Below are 26246 nucleotides of genomic sequence, written 5' to 3'. Positions count from 1 at the left end.
AGAATGTTGACACTCTGAGATATTCTTGAAAGTGATTTTGTTTAGCTCATATTTAGAGCTACCCAGGAAAATCTTGATTTTTTTCTTATAGATCTAATAGATCTTATAGATCTAATTCAGGCAGTGGGAAACGCTGCCAGTTGTTAGGGCTATTTCCACTGCTTCCCTGTTTGCCTATAGAGCATGGTCCATGAATGAATCATGTCCTCAGAGTGCAGGTGAGAATGACGGCTCTCACATTACGGAGTAAGATATTAAAAATGAGGATGTTATTTCTCTGAAGAAGTCAAAAGGTATGTAATAACAAAAAAAATTTAAGACACAAGGGTGTTGAATGGACAAATACCAAATTATTAACAGAAAGCATGGAATATATTTTCTTCTGGGAGCCAGAAGCATGGAAATCGATTTTCTCATTTATCCATTTTTATTTTATATTTGTGGAACTGGTGATCAAATCAAGGTGTTGCACATGCTAGTGAAACATTCTACCACTGAACTATGTCTTTCATTTTATTATTATTATTTTTTTAATGGTCTTGTGATTTCTTTTTTTTTATTGTGAAAATACCGTACAGAGGGGTTACAATTACATGGGCAAGGTATTGGGTATATTTCTTATCAAGCATTGTTGCCTCCTCTTTTGTTTCCTCTTAACATCCCTTCCCATCCCCCCCCTTATTTTTTTTCATATACATATTTTTGTCAATCATGGGACCTGAACTCTGGGCCTGGGCACTGTCCCTCAGCTTTCCAGCTCAAAACTAGTGCCCTACCACTTGAGCCACAGCACCACTTCTGGCTTTTTTCTCTTTGCTTATGTGGTGCTGAGGAATCAAACCCAGGGCCTCATGAATTCAAGGCAGGCGCTCTACCACTGAGCCGCCTTCCCAGCCCCTATACCGTGATTTCTTTAATCCTCATCCTACTCGTCTCTAAAGCATTTGGTCCTGCTTCCAGGTCTCTTCTCTTTTGTTTTCTAAGACACTGTACTTGTGTATCATTCATTGTTATGCCCTTATTTCCTTAGCTAGCTGTTGTTCCCTTACCTCTTTAAGTGCTGGTTATCTCAGATTTGTGATATTGTCTTCTTTCTCTTTGCATTGTACATGTCTTCTCCGAGTGACATGTCCATATTTTTTTTATTAGTTCTTGTTGTTAATGGAGGACACACATACTTCTTTTATACAAACCTGAATAATCTGGAAAAAAGGCAATTACTTACCTGGAATCCCACCTGGGAAAGGACTGCTATGATTGTTTCATCTAACTGGCTTTGTTTAAATGAATCTTAACTCCAACTTCCAATGCCTAGTTTTCTATCAAGTACCCAAAGCAGACTTATAGCTCTTTTAAATATTAAAAATGATAACAGCATAATCCTTTCTTTAGGAGCTTATAGCCTAATTATGTGATTCTTGGTCTGCTTGCATACTAGAAATATGCAGAAATGATTTACTGTCAGTATAAGAATCTCTGAGGATAGGGACCAGGAAGTGGGCAGTGTGCAGCCAGGGTTAACAATCACTTGTATAATGGCTACTTTTCTAAGTGCCACTTATTTAACACTGACTTAATGACAGGCCATGTGATGCCAATTTACTCTTCCTACAAATATTTATTCAACTTCTCTCATGTTTGTTCCTGGTGTAGATACCAGGAGTACGTCAGAGAACAAAAAGTGAGATCTCCCTGTTCCTATGGAGTTTCTAGAATGACAGAGATAGATACTACACAAACACATGACGTAGTGATAAAGGGGAAAAACAAGGAAGGAGATAGATGGGTGGCTGTCTGTTTCAGATGTCCGGTAAAGGCTGTGATGCCATAGCATTTGTGCAGTGTCTGTGTAAAGGGAAGATTCAGGCCATACAGACATCTGGGGAAAGAGTTTAACCATTTCCATGGCATGTTCAAAGAAGAGACACTAACTGGGGCTGAATGGAGAGTGAGGGTTCATAGCAGGAGATGAGAACATAGAAGTCAGGTGGGTAGAGGTTGGAAGAATATATAATGGTTTTTCAGGGATTGCTAAACATTTTGTCTTTTATCCTAATGTTGGAGGATTAGAGTACCGAAGTAAGATGAGTTTTGTGAAAAGAGATAATTCCAACTGCTAGGTAGTAAATAGAGTGCCAAAGGTATGAGTGAGAAAAGGTGAACTTGATTGTTATGGTAATCTTGATGAATGATCTTAGACTAAGGTTCAGGAAGGGAGTGGTAAGGAGCTAGGAGTTATTCAATTCTTATGTATTTATATGTGAATTACATATTTGTATACTTTGAAAGATATAGTAGCTTTACTCACATATTTAGAGTGATCTTAACTAGGGAGAGATGAGGTCAAGGATCAAGCACTAGGTGAGTTATATCAGTGGAGAGTGGTGTCAGGGGCAAATGGAAAGAGTGTTCAAGAAAAGGGAAATAAGTGAATCAAGTATTGTTGTTAGATCTCAGGAAAAGAATACTGAACTTTGATTTTTGGATTTAGCAAGGTAGACGTCTACAAAGGTCTTAAAAGGGTGGTTTTGAGTCAGTGATAGAAACAAAACCAACTAAAAACAAACAACCAACAATAAACTGATTAGAGTATATTTGGGAAAGAATGAGAAGAAAGTTGGCAGATACTTAGAACAGCAATGCTATACAAGAGCTTTGGTAGTCCAGGAAAGAGGAAAGTGATGGTGACTCACTGGGTAAGCAAGTCTGTTCTTAATTTATCATATATGGTGTAAGAATCTCTTAATTTTGAATCTTTTTTTTTTGGTCATGGGGCCTGAACTCTGGGCCCTTAGCACTTTAGCTCAAGATTAGCACTCTACCTCTTGAGCTATGGCACCACTTCCAGCTTTTTCTGCTTATGTGGTGTTGATGAATCGAACCCAGGGCCTCGTGTATGCAAGGCAGGCACTATACCATTGAGCCACCTTCTCAGGCCTTAATTTTGAATCTTTTAAGCAGAGTCATTTTAATCAAGGGCCGCCCTTTCATTTGTAGTATGTGATTATTCCTATGTTTTCTAGTTTGGAAATACCCTCTTGTCTTTGTTAGGGTAGCCATGACACAAACACAACTGGGTGGCTTATAAGAGAGAAACTGAGAAACTGGTCTGGAGGCCAGTGGTGTCAGCCTGGTCTGGTCTCAGGGCCTAAGAATCTGTCCAGGTACTTCTCTTGAGCTCCCTGGGCTCCCCAGCTGTGTCTCTCTATGTATGTTTTTTATTTGTGTCCATCTCTGTGCCCAAACTTTCTTTTTTTTCTTCTTCTGCTTCTTCTGCTATTTTTCTTCTTCTGCTGCTTCTTCTCCTTCTCTCTCTCTCTCTTCTTCTTCTTTTTTTTTTTGTCAGTCATGGTGCTTGAACTCTGGGCCTGGGCACTATCCCTCAACTATTCAGCTCAAGGCTAGCGCTCTACCACTTGAGCCATAATGCCACTTCCACTTTTCTGGTGTTTATTGGAGATAACAGTTTCACAGCTTTTCTTGCCTGGGCTGGCTTTGAATCACGATCCTCAGACCTCAGCCTCCTGAGTAGCTAGGATTACAGGCATGAGCCACTGGCACCCAGCTCCCAAACTTTCTTTCATTTTTTTTTAAATGAGTTTTTTGTTGTGAAAATACTGTACAGAGGGGTTGCAGTTACATGAGCAAGGTAATGAGTACATTTCTTATCAAGCATTGTTGCCTCCTTCTTTGTTATTCCCCCCACCCCCAATTGTAAAGTTCATTTTTCAACATAGTGTCTTGTAAATCTCATTGTTGTAATGGGTCAACCTGTATCCCTATTTAAACAATTTGTTTTTTCCCTTCCCCTCCCCAAATTATACCAACTTCAAATACAGTGAAAACAGGAGTTATATCATGGGGGAGGAACATACAAATAGACACCACCTCACCCCAGTTAGAATGGCTATAATCAAGAACTCTAATAACAGCAGATGCTGGAGGGGATGTGGCCAGAAGGGAACCCTACTGTATTGTTAGAGGGAGTGTAAACTTGTTCAACCACTTTGGAAAGCAATATGGAGGTTCCTCAAAAGACTCCACTATAGAGCTCCCCTATGACTCAGCAATCCTACTTTTGGGCATTTACCCGAATGATCACAAACAGGACCATACTAAAGCTACCAGCACAACTATGTTTATTGCAGCAATATTTACCATAGCTAAGATATGGAACCAACCCAGATGCCCCTCAGTAGATGAATGGATCAAGAAAAAGTGGTATATATATATATATATATATATATATATATATATATAGAGAGAGAGAGAGAGAGAGAGAGAGAGAGAGAGAGAGAGAGAGAGAGAGAGAGAGAGAGAGAGAGAATTCTATGCCTCATCAGAAAGAATGGCATTGCCCCATTTGTTAGGAAATGGAAAGACTTGGAAAAAATCATATTAAGTGAAGTAAGCCAGGCCCAAAGAAACATAGGTCCCATGGTTTCCCTTATTTGCAATAACTAGTATATGTCTGAGACAAGCAGAAAAGGTCAGCTAAGATGATGTTAAGTGAAATGAACCCCAAGATAAAGACACAAGTGGTTTTTTCTTTCTTGCTTTTGTTTCTAACATATTTATAAGGTACCACGTGATTTTTTTGTTGATATGTATGTCCCAAACTTTCTTTTTATAATGTCATCAGTCACATATACAAGCTTATCCTAATAATCTCATTTTAATATTGTTAGTTCTGTTAAGACTACATCTCCAAATAGGATCACATTTATAAGTGTTAGAGGTTAGGACTTCAACATAGGAATTGTGAGGGGACACAATTCAACTCGTGTCAGATTTTTTTTGGATTTCCTTTTTTAAAAATTAAATTGAATTTTATGTGGATTCTTTTACTAGCTCCTTTTTAAATTTTATTATCTTTAAGTAGTTGTATAAAGGGTTTCAATTTAGCCTGTCAATTTATAATTCATCTTAATTAATGAAAGATTTTTCTTTAGTCTCATATTCAATATAGTAAAGCCAATAAATGAGTAGATGAAAATTGTCTTTTACTTTTCAAAGAAAAGATACTTATATGTCTTCTCTAGGTAAAATTCTGAATTAAATATACAAACCACTTCTTATTTTTATTGCAATGGCTGCACTACTTGTAAATAAAGACCAACCTCTGACATGAAAGTATATCATAATGAAGAAAAATTAGGCTTATTAAGGATTTTTTTTGTACCAAGAAAAATGTTGTATATATGGGTGTAATGTTTCCAGTTGACTTCTGGCTCTCTTATTTTCTCTGAGGAGTTGCTTCTTTTCTAGAACTGTTTTCTAGTGGGAATAAAGGCCATTAAGATATATCCTCATAAAGCAGTTTGTGACCATAATGGATTTTATTTGGAAACTGTAAAACACAGATTGTAACTAATGATTACAGATGTCAGCACATGGACCCATTAGCTCAAAGTTCTTTAGTGCAACAAGGGAGAATGTAAATTAAATCAGAATAGAAAATTTTCTTGCACCTCATCAGTCTCTTGTAGTCTTAAGGCAGAAAACAACGCCTGAAATGAACAAAACATTTGTAAGAAAAATGAGTATTACATAGAAGCCTTATCTTAATGTTTTTTGAGTTAATTGATGGTTTTGAATTCTAATTTTTGGCAGAGTCTTAAAATAACCCCTGAATAAATTTCTTTTTTTATTGTGAAAAATACCGTACAAAGGTATTATGAAAATACCGTACAGAGCAAAGTAATGAGTACATTTCTTATCAAGCATTATTGCCTCCTCCTTTGTTTCCCCTTAACATCCCTTCCCATCTTCCCTTCACCCCGCACCATGTCTACTCTCCCCTTCCCTCACCCCCCCAAAGTTGTAAAGTTCATTTTTCGATATAACGTCTCATATATCTCATTGTTGCAGTGGGTTCACCTGTATCCCTATTTTCCCTTCCCCTCCTGAAATTATACCAACATCAAATACAGTGAAAACAGGGATTATACCGTGCGGGGAGGGACATACAAAGCAACAAAGAAATCATCCTATGAATATGTTAGAAACAAAAGCAAGAAAGAAAAAAATTTGAAACCTTATCTTGGGGTTCATTTCTCCTAACATAAATTTATCTGACCGTTTCTGCTTGTCTCAGACATACACTAGTTATTGCAAATAAGGGAAACCATGGGACCTATGTTTCTTTGGGCCTGGCTTACTTCACTTAACATAATTTTTTCCAAGTCTCCATTTCCTAACAAATGGGGCAATATCATTCTTTCTGATGGAGGCATAGAATTCCATTGTGTATATATACCACATTTTCTTGATCCATTCATCTACTGAGGGGCATCTGGGTTGGTTCCATATCTTAGCTATGGTAAATAATGCTGCAATAAACATAGTTGGGCTCCTAGCTTTAGTATGGTCTTGTTTGTAACCATTCGGGTAAATGCCCAAAAGTAGGATTGCTGGGTCATAGGGGAGCTCTATGTGGAGTCTTTTGAGGAACCTCCATACTACTTTTCAAAGTGGTTGAACAAGTTTACACTCCCACCAACAATGCAGTAGGGTTCCCTTCTAGCCACATCCCTTCCAGCCTCTGTTGTTATTATAGTTCTTGATTGTAGCCATTCTAATGGGGGTGAGGTGGTATCTCAATGTTGTTTTGATTTGCATTTCTTTTATGGTTAGGGAGGTTGAGCATTTCTTCATGTGTCTATTGGCCATTCTTATTTCCTCTTCAGAGAAGTTTCTCTGTAAGTCTTTAGCCCACTTATTTATTGTTGGGGGATTTAATTTTTTGAGTTCCAGGTATATTTTAGGTATGATACCCTTGTCTGTTGTATGGCTAGTGAAGATCTTCTCCCAATCCGTGGACTTTCTATTGATCTTGCTAGCTATGTCCTTTGCCATGCAGAAGCTCTGCAACTTCATGCAATCCCATTTGTCCAACCTTTTTTTGATTTGTTGTGTTTCTGGGTCTCTATTAAGAAAATTGTGGCCTGTGCCAAGGAGACCTAGGGTTTATCCTATTCCATCCTGTAATATTTTCAGGGTGTCTGCTTTGACTCTGAGGTCTTTGATCCATTTGGAGTTGATTCTGGTGCAGGGTGATATATAAGGATCTAGATTTAGTTTTCTACAAGTAGTTAACCAGTTTTGCCAGCACCATTTACTGAAGAGGCTGTCTTTCTTCCATTCTATTTTTTTAACTCCCTTATCGAAGATTAGATGGCTAAAGATCTGTGGGTTCATTTCTGGGTTTTCAATTCTATTCCATTGGTCCTGAGGTCTGTTCTTGTGCCAGTACCAAGCCGTTTGGATTACTATGGTTTTGTATTAGAGTTTGAAATTTGGTATTGATATTCCTCCAGCACAGTTCTTTCTGTTAAGGATCATTTTTGCCATGTGGGGTCCTTTATTGAATTTTTGGATTGTCTCTTCTATTTCCTTGAGGTTGGAATATTGATAGGTATTACATTGAATTTGTAGATAGCCTTGGGAATTGTTGCCATTTTCACGATATTGATCCTTCTAATCCAGGATCACTGTATAAATTTCATAGGAGAGTCTTACTTTCTTATTTTATACTTTGTATATTTAGCTTAAATGATTTAAATTTTTATATTGTTTATCTGTTGTTTTTTCCTTTTTGGTTATATGTGGGTTTGAATTCAGGGCCTCATGTTCCACTTGCTTCCTATGTTGGTACTCTACAATTTGAGCCAGGCCTCCAGCCATGATTTTCCTAGTTTATTTTGGAGATGGAATCTAATGGGCTTTTCTACCTAAGCTGACCTCAAACCCCAGTTCTCTAGGTCAAGTCTTTTGAGGAGTTAGGATGACAAGCACCCAACTCACATTGTTTATCCACAAGCATTGATAAAAGATAGTTCAAGAGACCAAGTTCTAGAGTAAAACAGCAGAGAATGTATTCTCTGTTTTTCCCACAGATGAAACCAGGTAAGAGTTCAAAGTATGAAAAAAGAGAATTGTTACCAAGGGTTTCTTGTCCTGCATCCAGAGTCTACCTCAATGCCCAGTGACATCTGAGCCCGTGTCTGCATTTGTGAAATCACAACCCTTCCAACATATTTTCTGTGTATCCTTGCCCATGTTTAAGTGATATTGAAGAAGCATCTTTTCCTTCATGCTTTCTCAGTCACTGTGTAGATGGAAACACAAAGAGCATATGGAAGCAGATTATGCGTAGGTCTTGATTTTATGTTTTGATAGACTGGTTTATTGAAGCAAATGCAAAAGGAGAATGTTTTTGTTTAAGATTTTCTTTTATGCCAGCTGCTGTGTTTTCTATTTCCTGGCTTGGTCTGCCAGATATGTATACCTTTATTTCTGTGCTGTTTCACACAAATTTTCAGCTAGCAGGTTTTTTTTTTTAAATTTTGTGAATTAATCAGCTATTTTTAAAAAAAGATTTAATCTACATCTATCTATCATTTTTGAAGTATTGTGTCCAATTTGATTTTGTTTGAAATGAAATGTTTTTAATTTAATAGAGTTAATTGGCAGTTAGTGCTATCAGAGGCCTACTTGTTCTTATGTAGCGTTTACAGAATGGGCAGTAATTTATAACACCTCCAAAAACAGTCTTATTGTAATTACGTGGAAAAATTTTTTGTCACTATTTTTGGGAAATGAATTGGGTAAAGAGATAATGTTCTGTTGGTTGTGTGTAACAGTAATATTGGATTAACATTGAGTCAGGGGGCTCAGTTATGGGTGTTTGCCTGTCATTATGTGACTTTAGTAATTTGTTTTACCTTGGGCTCAATCTTTTCATTTAGAGAAGAAAGATTGATTTAGGTGACCTATAAACTCATGTCAAGCTTGACATCCTTTTTCCTTCCTGCTGGACACTGTTGATTGAATGGGGAGTTTTTCTATCCATTATTTTTGTACATAGCATAGGATGTAGGTCAGGTTTCAAGAAAATCAGCATTGTCTACACATAGTCAGCAAGTATATACAAGACACAGGGTACCAAAGTCAAAAACAGTAACAATGGGGGATTAACCAAAGGAAAAGAAAAAAAAATAACATCACACAATACATTAACAACAACAAAAACAACAATAACTTGTTTCCATATCTTGGGGTTCATTTCTATTACCACCATTGTATATGGTAAAGCTACCAACACAACTATGTTAATTACAGCATTATTTACGATATCTAAGATATGGAACCAACCCAGATGCCCCTCAGTAGATGAATGGACTGAAATATGTGGTGTATATACACAATGGAATTCTGTGCTTCCATCACAAAACATGACCGCCCCATTCATAAGGAAATGGCAAGACTCGGAAGAAGTCATATTAAATTAAGTAAGCCAAAGAAACATAGGCTCCATGGTTTCCCTCATTTGTAATAATTAGTGTATGTCTAGGATAGTTCTAGCCGAGGATCAGAATAGCCAATAGCTATGTACATATGACCATATAAAATGATGCTAAGCAAGATGTTTTTTTTGAATGTAGCCTGTGGTATTTATTTCTTTCCCTGTCTTTCCTTTTCTGATTTTCGTTATCTCTTGCAATGGTGTTTCCCCCCCTCTAACATTTCATTTAGTTATCATTTCATTTAGTTATCCAAGCCATTTGAAATGAGATATTTAGCACAAGCTACTTAATATTCTTCTAGGTTAGACTTTTGAAGACCTTCAAAATGTCTCACCTTCTGTAGGGTGACCAAATATAAAAAGAATTCATAATGCTAGTGGTAAATTACACTCATTGCAGTAAGCCTAGATATTTTTTTTCTTGAGGTCAAGTGATATGAGGCAAGCCTGGATGGTATTTGCTTTTCATTTTAATTCTTCTTCACTTATTCAGTAATCAATGGACATTAATTACTGAGGTTGAGTGTTCATGTTTGAAAATAATTCTGTCCAGCAAAGATATTTTAGGAGGCTGGAAATGTGGCTTAGTGGTAGAGTGCTTGCTTACTGTGCATGAAGCGCTGGGCTTGATTCCTCAGTACCACATAAACAGAAAAAGCTGGAAGTGGTGCTGAAACTCAAATGGTAGAGTGCTAGCCTTGAGCAAATGAAGCTCAGGGACAGTGCCCAGACCCTGAACTCAAGACTCAGAACTGGAAAAAGAAAGAGAAAAAGAAAAAAAAAAGCAAAGATATTTTAGAAGAACAATTCCTTAAAAGAAAAATCTGAACATTGTAAAGATGTGTACACAGCTCAATTTAATGTATATACATGAAGTAATCATCCAAAATCCTGTAAACATTTTTTTTGTCAGATGATACTGTTTTCTTCCTTATATGAATGCTTCTTTCATGACCATTATTGAATCAGTCTTTTTCTTAATGGCAACAATAGTTAAAAAAAACTATATGATGCCTTTAAGCCTAATTACTCAGGAGGCTTAGATCCGATGATCACAGTTCAAAGCCAGCCTGGGAAAGAAAGTCCATCAGACTCTTATCCCTAATTAACTATCAAAAAAGCCAGAAATGGAGCAGTGGCTCAGTAGTAAAGTACTAGCCTTGGACAAAACATGTCAGATACTCACTCAGAGACATAGTGCAGGCCCTGAATTTAACCCAGGACAGGCACAGATTTATATCTGTTTATCCCTATATATATAGATATATACGTTATATATAATTACACATATAAATATATACTATATATAATTTTTTTCTAGTTTTTATGTAATATGAAGTGTCTTTCCTTGCTCTTTTGGCTTTCTGCCTTTGTTTACTTGTTTTGCTAAGTCTTCTTTAGAATGTACAGAGACTCTAATGCTGTCTTGTATTGTCTGAGCATGAAATGGAAAAGCTGTTTGGCTCAGTATTTTTGTGACAAAACTTCTTCCAGTTAAAGAAAAAAACTATTCAGTTACCTAAGAGCTACTTGAATCATAGCTTAGATTTTCTGTTATACTGTGAAGACAGATGCGTATCATTAGAAAAAAGGGCATATCTGTGATATTTCTCAAGGAACCCATTTTTGTGATGGGTACTGGAGTCAGAATACATTTATTTAATCTCCACTTTGTGTTTTATCAGTGTCCAGGGGCTTAGAACTTACATTACCCTTTGAGGCCCTCAGATCCTAACTCTGCAAAGAAAGATTAAATTTCATTTGACATACTCCATTTACCCCTACAGGAAATTGAACTGACTCATTTTTGGGTGAAATTGTTTTTACCCTGTGAAACATCTCATTTTTTAGATGCTCAAGTTCTTTGCCTTTTATTCTAGATAGTTATTCTGTTCGTGTATACTAGAGACACAAATTTTGAGTTGATATTAACCTCAGTAATTGTGAAGCATTTTTTTCCCTTGCATTAAATGTCAGAATTGGAAGTGACTTTTCTGGAGGTGTGAAATGAAACATCTGTTTACTTCAGGTTGATAATGTTAATGACAAATCATCTAGTCTTTAACTTCTTGAATTTTTTGTTCTACTTCTGAATGGTGTTTTTCTTTGTACAAAAATAATATGATTTTATTATAAAACAATCAGGAAATACAAAATATCCACACATACTGAGAAAATTACTGTTAATACTGTTGCATATATCCATTCACACCTCTTTCATACTTACACAGGCATTCACACATTCTATAAAAATAGAATTGTATTATACTCTCCATAAAATGGGCATCTTGCCTTGTCAGAAGTAAATGTACACAACCAGAGCTAATTAAACAGAACTCTACTGTGTGGAAGTATCAGAATACATTGTAGCAATTCTCTATTGTTGGTTATTTAGAAATATTCTATTTTTTGTTGTTTCAGGTCATAATAAGGAATCTTATCATTAGTTCCTTGCTATATTCAGATACTGTCTTTAGACATATCCTTGGCTAAAGTTCTCAGAGGGGAATATATCTAATTTCGGAATCATCTATCTGTTTTGAGGAAAAAATGAGATTGTCAGGAATATAGGAGCTCTAGACTAGGTGTTTTATTTTTTTTCAAATTCAATACATGAAATCAAATAAAAATGTCTCTCTTCATGTAAAATCATTGTTTATTGTTCTGCTTCTCAATAGCAATTCTTCCACTCCAATTTATTTTCCCACCTATGGAAAACAAATATAGGAGAGATGATGAGATGATATAGTAATTCATGAAGATTTGCTTCCTATCTCTCCTTCCTTCCTTCCTTTTTTCCTTCCTTCCTTCCTTCTTTTCATTTTCTATCTTTCTTGAGCTGTTCCTGGGTTTTAACTCAGGCCTTGGGTACTGTCCCTGGTTGTTTGCTTAAGGCAGGTGCTCTACTATTTCAGCCACAGCTCTGATTCTGGCTTTTTTGGTGGCTGATTGGAAATAAGAGTCTCATGGACTTTCCTACTCTGGCTGACTTTGAACCGTGATCCTCAGATCTCAACCTCCTGAGTAGCTAAGAAAACAGATATAAGCATTGGAGCCCAGCTCTTTATTCTTTTTTAAATTTTTTTTCTTTTTTATTGTGAAAATACTGTACAGAGGGGTTACAATTACATGGGCAAGATAATGAGTACATTTCTTTTTTTTTTTTTTGTTGGTCGTGGGGCTTGAACTCCGGGCCTGGGCGCTGTCCCTCAGCTTTTCAGCCCAAGGTGAGCGCTCTACCATTTGAGCTACAGCACCACTTCCGGTTTTCTGGTGGTTTATTGGAGATAGGAGTCTCTCCTGCCCCGGGTGGCTTTGAACCGCCATCCTCAGATCTCAGCCTCCTGAGTAGCTAGGATTACAGGCGTGAGCCACCAGCGCCTGGCTGAGTACATTTCTTATCAAGCATTGTAGCTTACTCCTTTGTTTCAGCTCTTTATTCTTATTGGGAAGTTACTGGGGGGCATTTTAGGTTCCTTTTTGAGAAAAGTCCCTTTTTTGCTACCTGGATTTGAACTCAGGACTGCATGTTTGTGGAATAAGTGCTGAACTGCTGAGCCATACCTGCAATCCTTTCTTTTGCACTTTTTTTTTTTTTTTTTTTTTTTTTTTTTACCTAGACATGTGCCTGGACCATGATTCTTCTATTTCATGCTGGGATGATGGGCATATGCCATCATACCTAACTCCTTGTTTGGCCTCAGATGGAACCCTGTATATACTCTTTTGCCCAGGCTGGACTCAAACCATGATCCTTCCAAACTCAGCTTCTCAAGTTGCTAGGATGACAGGTATAAGCTACCATTGTCCAGCTGAGAACAAGCCTTTGGTATGGAAGATTTAGTTCTATCAACTATATCTACTCTGTCTTTTTAATGTCCACAGAAGTTTTACTATTGGTTCTGCTGCTGGCTGATTCCTTAACTTATTATGACTGCCTACCTTTTCCTTTTCCATGGACATGAAGAGCTTACCTTGGATAGTTGGTGGGTAAGATTATGAAGATGGAGGAGAGGTTTATTGCTTCTGGATAGTCATGTAATCTGGTGTGACAAATGTTCCAATAGTCAGTTCTTACATAATTAACAAGCAATTGGAACATTACCTGAAGTTATTTGGGAATTATTTTTTCCTTCCTATGGTTTCTAATCATTTTCCCTCACCCCCTATTTTTTGGAAAGCCTTAAAATATGAGCCTAGTACTTTATAATGATAATCTCTTTCTAGAAACAAAAATACAGCTTAGGCATATGACTTTTATTATATTTTGTTCACTGAAGTCAGCACATTCTTTGAAGCCCTGTCTACGTAAGTTGAGCTTCTACTATATTTTTTTTTGTTGCATTACAGTACTTGTTCAGAGTGATATATTCCACAGGTAAAAATGACCAATGATTCAGGAGAGACATAATTGTATACTTAATTATGTAGAAGGGGTAGATCTAAGCTATGTCATAATTTAGTCACTAGTCATGTGTGGTATTGCTCACTTGGTATGTGGCTAGTCAAAGAAATACTATATTTATAGAATACAAACATAATTTAGGTGGTTTATAGTAACATTAAATGATTGTAGTTTCTTTAGTACTATATATTCAAGCAATATAAGGCTAAAATATATTATTAAAATTAATTTTTTCTTTTTCTCAATGAAGTTACTGAAATTAGCTTATATTTCTATTGGGCAATGTATAACAGATAGCTAATCAGATGTTATGCTGGATATATAAAACAGCCAAACCTTGTCTATTGTTTCTTTCATCTTTCTTCCATTCCTATAAATATACCTGTAATGTTATTCTGTTGGGTAGAAGGTAAAGAAATGTGAAAAGCTTATTCACTGGTCAATTCCCTAGTGACCCACTAACCATATTCCTCATTGTAGGTAGTTGTTTGCTACCTTTGCGAAAGCTTTCAAGATACCAAATTAGGAAGAGCTGGGTAATTTAGACCATATTTTTAATATGACAAGGTTAATATGCCATGTGACACATTTGAGACTTGCTGTGACGGGAAAAGCAAAGTACCAAGTGTTTGTACTAAAAAGAGTTTAAATATCTGCAAGCCTTGCTCAGGCATGAGTCATCTTGAAGCTTGTTACCATCAGTCAAGAAGAACTGAATATTACCAGAGTGTTAATCAGTATTCAGAGTTTTCAAAATCTAGATGCTATTTACAGAGGTGGCTTGCATGTAGGCAAAATTATTTTGCTTGGTATAGCATCTCTGCAATATTATTTTGCTTGGTTTAGCATCAAGTTGTTTGCAGGTCTTTACACATGATGAATTATTGTACACTAATATATATATTAATATCATATATTAGATGCTGTTATAATTGACTTATTAAAACTAATGTTTTATGGACTAATTTTAAATTGTGTAAGTTTAAATAATAAATTATATTTTATAATAAAGGCTTTAGAAGTTTAAAAAACAAAAAAAAAGATTTGCTTCTTAAAGTTGTTTATTTCAGATCACATAGACAAGAAGTGTGACTAATACTGAAAATTGGCATCAGGGAAATGGAGTCTTTGCTGACAATAGCTGATAATGTGGTTCTTAATCCTTTGGAACTGATTTGTAAGAGAAATTTGGAAGTGGTTTGAGAAGCAGGCTAGAAAAATCCTAGACTTCTGTAAGTAGAGCTTCTTGGGCAATTTTGCCCAAGATTAGCATGCTAATCGAAATGTGGAAAGTAAAGACTACTCATGTGGTTTTGAATGGGAACAAGAACTGTTACCAAGAGTTGGGGAAAAATGGGAAAACAAACAAAGGGGTGTCATTGATCAGGAAGCATTGTACTCATAATCTGACTTACAGAATTGTAACCCCTTGTGCAATGACTTAATAATAAAAATTAAAAATGCAAAAATTGTATTAGAGGCTATTCCACTTCATTCTAGCAAGGAATTTGCCTACATTTTGTTTATGTCCTGAAATTTTGTGGGAGATTGAGATGAAAAGTGGTGGGCTAATTAATTTGGCAAAGGAATTTTCAAGACAACGTAACATCAGGCTATACCATGGGTATTGCAGGCTGCTTTTACCTATGAGAAATGGGAACAAAACTCAGAACTGATAGACTTGAAAAACTCACACATGGCTCAGAAAAGAAGCGTCTATAATGTTCAGGCCAAGAAAGTATGGCTGCTGAAGAGATTATAACCATTAAGAAAGAAGCAAAATATTTTACAACAGGACAATAGAAAGATTTGATGGTATCTTAGGAATTGTCCAACCTCATTCATTGTACAGATTCAAGGGTATATTTTAATTCTTTTGAAAAAACTTGTAGAAAAGGGAGTTGTAGTGTTCCCTGCCATAGAATTGCCTTAAGCAATTCTTCCTTGTCCTTAGCTGCCTGCTCACAAAGAGCCGCTGTCACCATAGACCAAGGAGGTCTGGTTGCCACTTACTCTCAGACAGAACTTGATGTAATTCTGTTCTATTCTTTTCAGTCGTGCACAGTTCAATAATTGTAGGGTCCTGGAGGCTTCCACTCAGATTTTGAGGCATGAGAAGCCAAGACAATTGTGTGGCAGGGCTATGACAGCATTTTATGAGGTTGTAAACTTATGGTATAATGGAGACCGAGGGTTTTAGAGATGCCCAAACGTGGAATATATGCCAAAGGAAGTCACAGGCCCAGGGTAGAGTTGATTTAGGCTGAGAACAGCAAGGCCTTAAGAGCAGGATTGTCTGAGCCTATAGAGCTCACATCGTGAAACTATGTGTCTCAGATGCTGGACATGGAGCTAAAGGATTTACTGTTTGGCCCTGCTGGGTTTCTGTGTTGCTTTGGTGCAATTCTTCTTTAGTGGTCTTCTAGTCTTCCATTTTGGAATGGGTGTGTTTACTCTATGCCACTGTATCTTGGGACTATGTAACTTGTTTTATATTTTACAATTTGTCACAGCTGAGAGCTTGTTTTAAGTCTCATGAGGCTTTGGATTTAAACTTTTGAACTACATTGGAACTATTAAGACATTGAAGACCCTTGGAGGTGAACAAAATGCATTTTGTATTATGCCATTGCTGTAAGCTTGGGGGCTCAGAGGCTGAATGGTATGTAATGGAATGATGTAAATATGAAATCTTCCTCAGGATTATGGGCTGAAAGCTTGGACTTTCACCACTAGCTGGTGGTGCTAGTTTAGGTGGTTGTGAAATAGTTAGGAGGTGGGGCCTAGGTGAAGGAAGTAGGTCTCTGAGTATGTGCCTTATTATACCTTCCCCTTCCTAGTTTCTATCTTGCTCTCTTCTTCATGTCTGCCATAAGGCAGCCACCTTCACCATACTTTCCTAGATGCATGGGGCCAAGCAACTATGGAATATATGTACATATTTGTATATATATGTATATACATATATATGTATATCTGTATATATATGTCTCCTTTAAATTGGTCGTTTTAGGTGTTTTGATTACAGCAATAAAAATGTGAACAACATAGTCCTTTTTATTTATCCACATTGTTACAAATAAGAACTCCTTTTGTCAAGGCTTAATAACATTCCTTTTACTTTATCCATTCATATGTCTATGGATACATCCAAATCCTGTCACTTCCTATTTTCTGATGGTTAATTGGAGATAAGAGTCTTACAGACTTTCCTGTCCAGGCTGGCCATGAACTGCAATCATCAGATCTAAGCCTCCTGAATAGCGTGCATGAAAAACATAGCTCTTTACAATCCTAATAGTAATTCTTTTGAATATATATATATAATGTATATACATATATATACATATATATATGTATATATATATATATATACCAAACATGAAACTGCTGAATCATTGGGTAGTTCTATTTGAAATATTTCAAGACCCTCCATACCATTTTTTTTCATAGAGATTTGCTACTCTATTTCTACATTATATAAGGATTTCACTTTCTCCATATTCTTGCCACTCCTGGCTCCTTTTTAATATTGGGCCCAGTCCTGGGGCATGGACTCAGGTGTGGGCACTGGTTCTGAGCATTTTTGCTCAAGGCTGGCACTCTTCCACTTGAGCCACAACTCCACTTCTCATTTTTTGGTCATTAATCAGAATTAAGGGTCTCACAGACTGTCCTGCCTGGGCTAGCTTCAAATAGCGATCTGCAGATCTCAACCTCTTAGCTGTAGCTAGGATTATAGGCATGAGGTTGGATTTCAATAGATGTTAGATGATACCTCAGACATTTCCCTGATTAGTGCTTACAATTATCCAGTGTCCATGTGTGTATCATCTTGGCAGAAGTGTCTAGACTAGTCATTTATCCATTTATTAATTAGCATTTTATTACTGAGCTGTCAGAGATGTTCTTGAAGATGTATGGTTCCTGAGGTCTGCTGGTTTCTCATGCTGCCTTATCATAATGAAGAATAATGCTAATTTGCAAGCATTGTTACTATAGACTGTGACATTGTATGAATTAGACTAGAGGAGGAGGTGCTTTCTGTGTGCACATGACCCCATCAGAACAGTGAGGACTGGATTTCAAGGTACTACTTAGTGCCTGAGGAAGGTAGAATCACACAATGTACAAACTACATGGCCAGGGAAGATCCAAGGCTCATGAAGTGGTAGGTACTGCAAAGAACATTTACATGCATCATCTAAATTTTCAAGCATTTCATTCATCATTGTATTAAATCTAGGCAAATTACTTATTCTTTTGGAACTATCATTTTTATTACTGCTTCTAATTATCTATGACCATAGAGGCATAGTGCTTCATATCCAGTAATTGGCAGATATAAAACTGATCTTGGAGACTCCCATCTCAAAAACCAAAAGAAACACTTAGTGACACTAAAAACTGTAAAAGTTCTTGGTGGTCTTTCATTAGAAATATATAACAATTTATCATCTGGTTTCCCCTTCCCCAAATGTTACAGAATGCTTGGTCTTCCTTTATGTGGCTTGTAATTGCAGTTCTGTGTTCATTAGGACATAGCTGAAATACACAGAAATTGCTACCAATTACACTTTTCTGTGTTCTCTGTTGCAGATTCATTTGACTCTATGTGTATCTGTGAAACCAGCTTAGTGTTACTTGAATTTCAGTTTTCAACTGATATCCAAGTGCATAACAAAACTATTGGTAGAGGTGGGAATTTTCAAGTCTTTTAGTTGTTTCTTTTTTCCTATTGGAAAGAGTGTTTGTTTGTAGAAATGGAGGCTAGTTTAGAATGATGAAAGGAAGGCAATGTTAGATTTGAATTCCACTGTGAAGTTTGACAATAGCTCTAGGCACAGATTTCATTTCCAAATCTGTAAAAGGATACTTTTGGAGAAATGAAATGCTTTCAAATTGATTCCACCCCCCCCCCCCTTTTTTAAATTAGTCTACCTGGAAAGAATCTTGAAAGATAGTGTTTATTAAAAGGTTTTTGAACATAAAAATTGTAAAAGGATGTTCTTTAAATCTTTCCTAGTTGTATTAGAGAAAAACAGAAGGGCTAATAAATTTGTACAAATATTGTTATTCTAGCATAGAGAGTGTTAACAGACTTCTTTAAAGATGAGATTAAAATGTTTTGTGAGCATTTTCCTGCTTGACAACTAGTAACTTGGAGCCTTTATATGACTAGAGGTGAGAGGACTAGAGAGTTCTAATAATAGTCTTTATCTATCCTTTCTTGGCATAGATATTTATTCTTGATTTTCTGGTGCAGTAGTTCAGGCCATTAATCCTATATACTTTGGAGGCAGAGAGAGAGGGATTCTGAGTTGAGGTTAACCTTTGTGAAAACAGTTTTGGAGATCCCATCTTGATCAATGGTTGGGTGTGGTGGTACACACCTGTTCCCCCAGCTATGGGGGAAGCATGAAGGCTTGGCATAGAGGCATAGGCTCATCATCTCAGTGATGAGAGAAACAGGAATATGAAGCTCAAAGTCCAGGCTGACCTGGGTATGAAAGTGAAACCCTATTTCCGAAAGTAACCAACACAAGAAGGGGGAAGAGAGGTGGCTTTAGAAATAGAGTTTGCTGTGGTGGCCAAGGTGACCGTGAACCCATACCTCACCCTATCAAGTTTGGGGAGTTAGGCATAAACTATCATGCCCAGCTAAATGTTTTGTTTCACTTGAACATATGACCTATGACTCATCTGGAAGTAATTTTTATGTATCAGTATGAAAACGGGGTTGAGGCTTGCTTATTTTTCCATTGGATATTCTGTCGTTCCAACACAATTAGTGAAGACTTTTCTTTCCCCATTAAATTACTTGGACACTATTTTGAAAAAGTTACCCATATGAGGGTGGGCTCGCTGAATAAATTTGCTTACCACCATGGCTTTGATTTTCATTGAGCTGTTACTTTCAGAATTCATAAAGACTCAGTATTTACCTACCAACAATTTGTTGTGCTTTGGCTACCTTCTTTAAATGTCAGAATAAATTGGAATATGTTCAGCTTGAAGATGAAATTTATTGTAGTCTAGCTCATGTGCCATTTGCTTTTCTCAATGTTGTCCTTTGCCAACATTGAAGATTTCCTGGGTAGTTGCTTTTTAAATCATATTTAAGAATGCAGATTTTAATGCTGTATTAAATTAGTTTTCCATAAACAAAGGAGGAGGCTGCCATGCTTGATAAGAAATGTACGCATTATCCTGCCCATGTAATTGTAACCCCTCTGTACAGTATGTTCACAAAAATAATAATAAAATAAATAAAAAATTAGTTTTCCATTTCTATCAATGCATTATGAGACATGCTTATTACAGTAAACAAGGTGAAGGTTTGGGTGTGCTTTGGTTCCTCTAGTCCCTGCTTTGGTTCCTCTAGTCAGTGCTTATGTATCAAGCTTCTATTATAAACTGCTTTGCTGTGGATTCATAGGATGAAGGACAATTGGCTTTTTGTGGTCATATTTTATAAACCATCAGGAAAGTTCTCAGCAAGTAGACAGGACCTACATTTGGCATAATAGGAACCTCCTCCTGGCCCATATAAGTGTATGTATGTGCCTATACTTCCCCGATTCAGTGGAAGAACTTGGAAATTGCTTTGGCAATGTCATTACTTCTAGCTTCAAGCTACTACAATGAAAGGTCACAGCTTTCTTTCTTATTGCTTACTTTACAGGACTCATTTTCCAAAAATTAATGATTTTCCTTGAAGTCTATTTATACTTTGTAGAAAGGTATTTAAAGTTGTATTACATTTTTTTCTTTCTTTCATACCTAATACAGTTTTGTCTCCTGTTTATATGCTTAAAGACTTTCATGGGAAGAATGTGCTATCTTCAATTAGGCATGTAGATACCACCAGCATGTGGCCTTGATAGCCTGTACGTGTCAGAAAAAAATGTGTTGGGCAGCCATTGTTATCTGCTGCCTACCCCAAGTGAGCAAGAATAATGGCAGCTGACTGGGCATGCAGGTTCAGGGCTCCAAGAAGAGCTGGTTTCTGTAGCGCCTTGTGTACAATGGCCTGTCAAAGATGCTTAGAGTTTATGTTGGGGCACCATATAGCTGACAAGGCAGCAGCATCATGTTTGGAACATGGACAGGTATTGAATTTATATTAGCTTCTTCTGTACGGCAAAGTGAAATTACATAATGAAAGAAGTAACATGTGTAGAAACATTGATTTTTGTTTCATTTGGAGCAGATAGGCCAGGCCTGTTCCCTGGTGCTTGAATGAGAGTTGGTCTTTAGCCTGCAGCTATTTTGCCTTCATTTTAGAAAACAGCATATTCTTCCTTTGTTGTTCCCAGTCATCCAGGAGAGGCATCTGTTGTCATATCCATTATTTATCTGGGAGAAACAGTTTTACTTAATTATCTTCTCTGCTGCTGGAGGCCAGCCTGGCTCTCCCCCTTTAGAAAAGATAATAGGAGGCGATGCTGTAAATATGTTTTAATTAGTAAGCTTATGGCACAAGCACCACCTCACTTAGCTTTGTGAATAGCCTTGTAGATAAGAACCTCTACCCCTGGAAACCAGGAAGCTGGGTCACGTGGGAGGGGCACTATTCTCTAGAGCCAGCTCACATCTTACCACAGCTGCGGGCAGAGCTCTCTCAGCACCATGATTCCCACCTCATTCTTTCAAAGTGACACAGACCTGCTTTCTAGTTGCTTCATGTGGCTCCTTTGCATTGTACCTTAACCAGCTTTGGAGAGAAAATAGCTCTTTTCTTTCCCCCAGCCTAGCATAGTTCATATTCTAGGACAAAAACATATTTTCATTTCAGGGTCCTAGCACTCTTACTTTAAAATTTAGGCATTGGAATCATGATGAGTTTCAGGCACTTGTCAACTCTAACTTTAGAGTCCTTGATGACTGTTGAGGTTTTCGAGATTTGTAATCCATAACATCAGAAGCTCTGAGGTCCAAGCAAAGGCCATTAGTTGGCATTATGCTTGTGGAAAAATTGTGGGTTCAGCCAACCTTTTTAATGTTAAACTTGCCTTTGCTTTTGAGAAAATGCAGGGCCTCTGGCCTTCCAATGTATGATTTACTCCTTATCTTTCTTTGAAAAAAAAAACACAAGGGGGTATTTTTCTCTTGGACTACTAACCTGGGCTTTTGTAACCTCTTGGTATCCCAAATGCTCTCACTATCTGCTCTTACTGAGCAGATAGTATTATCTCTCTCTCTCTTTTTTCTTTCCTTTTCCTGGATGCTTTTGTTCTTTTTTTTATTGTGAAAATACTGTACAGAGGGGTTACAATTACATGGGTAAGATAATGAGTACATTTCTTATCAAGCATTGTAGCCTTCTCCTTTGTTTCCCCTTCCCATTCCATCCTCCCCCTGCCCTCCCACCCAGCCCTCCTCCCCCCCTCCCAAAGTTGAAAAGTTTGTTTTGGACATAACGACTTGTACATCTCATTGTTGCAATGGGCCCACCTGTATCCCTATTTAAACTATTTGTTTTTTCCCTTCCCCTCCACAAATTATATTTGAAGAGGAAAAATGCAGACTTTTGACAGATCAGGTTACTCTCCCAAGCAAGACTGCCCTGCTAATGCACATAATGAATGTCTGGGGTAAGACCCTGTTTCTAGCTCCTGATATTAAACCTGATAATAAAGGGGTTGCATGATAATGTAAAACATTAGTAAGGTGCCCTGACTTTGGAGATTTCTCACAATTGAAAGCACAAGAAAATGTATTGCTTGTGTTTTAGATTAGATAAATGCCCTCAGTGTTGCCAGTCTTAGAAAACATTGCTTGCTAACCGAGAGCAGACCCGCAGCATTGGTGTAACTCTCCCTGTCTACCTGTCTAAGAAGTGAAGTCTCCAAGGAGAGCAAAATTGTGACAGTATCTCTTTCCTCCTATTAGGCTCATTTATCTTGTTCCTCTCCAAAGACAAGCCCTAAAAGGCCAGGAGAGTATCTAGTCCGCATCTGTAGTGGTGGATTTTGAAGGAGTGTGTGTCACTTTTCAGGTGGGGGCAGTTGTTGGCTGGTGACTCGCAGTGGTGCCCTATGCTATTTTGGAACTCAGAGCTGGCAGGTGGGCTTTTATATGTGCTAAGGTGTTTCACAAAACCCCAAAAGACTACAACTGGAAGGTCTTTAGTTTCCTGATGTCATGCATGTTAAGATACACATTTTTTTTTGTGGGGCACAGGGGTTGGTGGGGGCACTGCCTTAGAAGATTTATCCCTACTAAATGAAGAAGCGCACATGTAATGAGTGAGTATCCAATTTATTCTTGGTGGGGTCTAGAAGATTGTGTGCTCATTTGTAGGAATAACATTTAGTATGATTTGCCTCCCTCAGGAATGCTAGGGTGGTAGGAGGCATCCATATTTAGCACTCATATATGATGAGTAGCCATGCCAAAGGCTGTTGCAAGAATGATTGGTCATTGGCATCAGATAGAATAGAAGATTGCTGCCACATGTCCCCTTGGTTTCTCCTGGCTGTTCTCAAGAAAACCTGTGTGTGAAATGTCGAGGGAGAGAGCAGACCACTATCTTCCTATCTCAAGAAGCTACTCTTAACTGAGCAGAAGTGAATCTGTGTTAGAGGAGTACTGTTTGAACTGATTTGGGCTACAATTTAAACTGGAAGTGATTAGAAATATTATTGGTTTAGACAGAGCTATGTCTAATTGGCAAGTTTAACTTTGCTGTCCAGCTGGTTGGGTTGCTTGACATAGAATGGTAATATTTAATGAACCCCCTGCCTCCCCCCTCCCCCCCCACAAATCAACTGCATCAGGGCTGTGTATGAGACTCTTCAGTTAGAATGACATAATAGCAGATTGACATTGACTCGTAGTTCTGGTAGATCATATTGTATTACATTAAGTTTAGATATGTATGGAAATAAAAACTTCAGTTTTTAATAGTCAGTCTTCCTCAAAAGGCTCCCAATCCTGCTGAATCAAAAGGACAGTGGACTAATTTTAGAACATTTAGGCAAATTTAGTCTGCTTCCCAAATGAATTTAAACAGATATCTTTAGTAGCTCAAATTTTTGTGAGGGAGGATAGATGTTCCTTCTTTGTGATTTGAGCCCATACTGTTGTCTGTAATGACATTTGAATGAGTTGGGATGGGGCTGGGTGTTGAGGATCTCATCCTAGAAATAAGAGGGACAGCTGTGATCTATGAGGCCAATACTGAATTTTTCTCCTCACCTAAAACTGAACAATGAAGTGTGAGAATCCAGGTTTCTTTTTTTATTTGGACTCCATAGTCCTGCTTGTTGGCTTGCTACTGTGGACATTTGACTCCGTCAGCTATGTACCATGTCATTTTCTCTGCCAAGTCATCTCTCCACATTCCATGTCTGACTCCAGGGTCCTATAGAAAATTCTGGGTCCCTTTCCTCCTTAACTGAATACAGGAAGCTGGAGCATGCACCTTTCGACTCTTGACTGATCTCACTGCTGTCTTGGATTGTTATAGAGGTGCCCAGGGAAATGTTCTCACCCCAGGATTTCAAACATGAATACTTGTGAGAATTTTCTGCCTGTGGCATTTCTCTCAACCTGTCTAACACATATCTATGCTGTCTAGGACTTTAGCTTCATCAAGGGACATTTAGAGTCATGACTCACCTCTTGCCTGTCTCTCTGTGCCTGTCTTCCTCTCAGTCCTTTTGGGGCTTTAACATAGTGGGGGTTATTGTTTCTTCCAGTGACACCAAGAATTCCTTTATGCCATTCCATGCAGAATGGTTTCTATCACACCTAGTTTATGAAGGAAAATATTAAAATTTTCCCTATCTCTCCTGTCATGGCATCTCCTTTCATCATCCCACAGTTCTGTGCTATAGTATTTTCAGTTATAAATTTAAAAAAATTATAGATGAATGTCAAAAGCAGACTTGAGAGTAATATCCCTCACTTTACTCAGTCCCTTTTCTCTCCATAATGAGCATACACTCCAGCCCAGCTCTCATGATTACAATATCCTAACTTTGCCAGAAATTCAGCAATGTAGATACTTTTTATATGGGTCAATGATGCTGTTTGGTTCCTGTGGTTGAAAATGCTGAAATGATAGTGCTTTCCCTATGTTTTTAATTAGCAGAGCTGAAACTTCTGAGGCGAAGCCAGTGGCTGGAGTTTATTTCCTATTTTATATTCAGAACAATATGTGGAATGGGGTCGTCACTTATGCAGGTTAATAGCAAAGGCAGAGTAATATAAACAGCAGCAGCAAAATAATCGACTGGCTCAGAATCCCCAGTAAGTCAATGACATTGCAGGGTTGAGTCAGATGCAGATTTGGGCCAGTGAATGAATCCAAGCTGCTCCTCTACAGGCTGTCAGGCATGTCTGGCAAGAGTTGTGTTTGCATGACACCTTAATATTTACTGGGAAGGAGATTCAAGAATCTCCATCCCTGGATTACAAAATCACCTAGGGAAAAGATAAAAGCTATTGTATTTTGTCTATGTCTTAAAGGCTATTTTTCTAAATAGAAACCTATTAAGACTACATTTACCCCATGCAGCTTCATTTACATAGTGTGCGCATTTAAAACTGTTTCTTAAAAGAAGAATGATGAATATTAAGGTGGACAGTTTCACAAGAGGTGGTGTGATGGCTTGCAGGCATGGTCATCAACTGTCACATTTAGTATTCCCTGGTTTGTGCAGCATTTTGCCTTGCATATGGACAGTAATGTGCTCTCTGTAAGGTTAATCTGGCTCTTTTGGATGTGTTTTTCAGTGAAATTTAGGAAGCGCCATATGGCACTGTTTTTGTTCTTACATCATTTTTTTAATAGAAGTTAACCTTTGGACCTGAAATTGGTCTGTTCTGAAAATAGATGAAATATGAATGAGAACCATCTCTTGTGTATGGATTTCTGTTATGAAAATGCAAAGAGTTCATCCTCAGTACTTTAGGCCATGAAGTTATTCCAAACCACAGATGAATTCAGATGGGGGAAGAGAATAGGGTATATGATCCACCTAAAACACAGGTAAAATATGATACAGAAACTACATTGAGTGTTGCTGTAGACAGAGCTGGTTATTGCTCACTTTCCCCTGGGGAAGTTTAGAGCTTTATTAGATATTGTTGAAAGAGTTAGTGGGCTATCTCCAGAAACCATTGCTTATTTCTAATAAATAGAAGCAGAAGGGAAACCCAGAGTACGATTATGAGAACTGACCTCATTTTCTATGTCAAGCACTAATTCCAAATCATTTATGTTCTTAATTCAGCATTTTTATATATCCAATTGATTTTTCTAGTTGAATAATCAGGGTGGTAATTGATAGACTGTCTCATTATTAAAATTAGTTGAGTTACCTTAGAAGATTTACTGGAGAGGGTATATAGTTTTCATTTTAACTATTTCTCATCTGGGATATTTGTTGAGAAGCTTTTAAAAAAAATGTTTTAAAATCCCTGTACCAACCAGTGCTCATAGTAGAAGTTAAAACAAATCTGTTGTTAAAGAATGTTAGAAGAGCAAAACACTGGACACATAGCATGAATACTCCACATTAG

At 37.4% G+C, this 26246-nt stretch overlaps 1 protein-coding gene across 1 annotated transcript in view; it reads left to right on the top strand.

The window, feature by feature from the left end:
* The window catches only part of Elapor2 (endosome-lysosome associated apoptosis and autophagy regulator family member 2), a 146195-nt gene that overhangs the window by 17114 nt on the left and 102835 nt on the right, over positions 1-26246 (top strand). The gene's annotated exons all lie outside the window — the stretch shown is intronic.

Source organism: Dipodomys merriami, unplaced genomic scaffold (assembly GCF_024711535.1).
Source record: "Dipodomys merriami isolate MVZ:Mamm:240054 unplaced genomic scaffold, mDipMer1.0.p SCAF_5, whole genome shotgun sequence".
NCBI classification, from domain to species: domain Eukaryota; kingdom Metazoa; phylum Chordata; class Mammalia; order Rodentia; family Heteromyidae; genus Dipodomys; species Dipodomys merriami.
The sequence above is the reverse complement of the archived record's forward strand: the minus strand, read 5'-3'. Positions and strand labels throughout refer to the sequence as shown.